The sequence below is a fragment of the Camelina sativa genome, unplaced genomic scaffold (assembly GCF_000633955.1).
Source record: "Camelina sativa cultivar DH55 unplaced genomic scaffold, Cs unpScaffold02080, whole genome shotgun sequence".
NCBI lineage: Eukaryota > Viridiplantae > Streptophyta > Magnoliopsida > Brassicales > Brassicaceae > Camelina > Camelina sativa.
The window spans coordinates 1-552 of NW_010923197.1; the positions used below are offsets into that span (position 1 = coordinate 1).

Genomic DNA, 552 nt, shown 5'->3' on the forward strand with positions numbered 1-552 from the left:
GTTTGCCTGATTACAGACTTTGATTGATTGTGTGATAACCTATATGGAAACAAAGAATTACGTCAAGACTACAAACAAAGACACCAAAACGAAGCTTGATCATTTATCTAAATCTGAATCCGAAATTAACGTACTTTGTCATCAAAACAGGAGGACAAGTTTTTAAATCCCAGACATAAATCTTTCCTTCCTGATTACCTGATACCAAACCAACGAGGGATTTGTCACAAAATGAATAAGAAATGTTTAATAAGTATATACTGCAAATTTGTATCTAGTGAGCTCTCTGATCACCTATTGCGACAGAATTGAAATGGAGGTCATAAGAAAACTTGATAAACCAAATATCGCACATCGGAATCGGGTATCTTAGTATAACATCAGCAGTACCCTGCAAAGCACAGAAACCTCAATCTGTAAAATATGTGATGAAATGAATGAATCTGTTCTGTTTGACGCAGAAAAAAGATCTTACCTCTCCAGGGGAATTCTCTTTCATTTGTGGTTCCCACAACACGATCTCGTTGTCCACACTCTAAAATCAGATAGAAC

The 552-nt window shown here is 36.1% G+C and overlaps 1 long non-coding RNA gene across 2 annotated transcripts in view; it reads right to left on the minus strand.

Annotated features, from left to right (window-relative positions):
• LOC104774227 overlaps window positions 1-552 on the minus strand; it is a 2,291-nt gene continuing 1,739 nt past the window's right edge. Inside the window, exons 1-4 of one of the 2 annotated variants that reach the window (XR_765272.1) lie at window positions 476-551; window positions 295-391; window positions 135-198; window positions 1-39 (exon numbers count right to left, since the gene is read on the minus strand). This is a non-coding gene — a long non-coding RNA (uncharacterized LOC104774227). Of the gene's footprint in view, window positions 40-134; window positions 199-294; window positions 392-475; window position 552 lie in introns of those variants that run through there. The other variant, XR_765273.1, reaches the window with a different exon arrangement.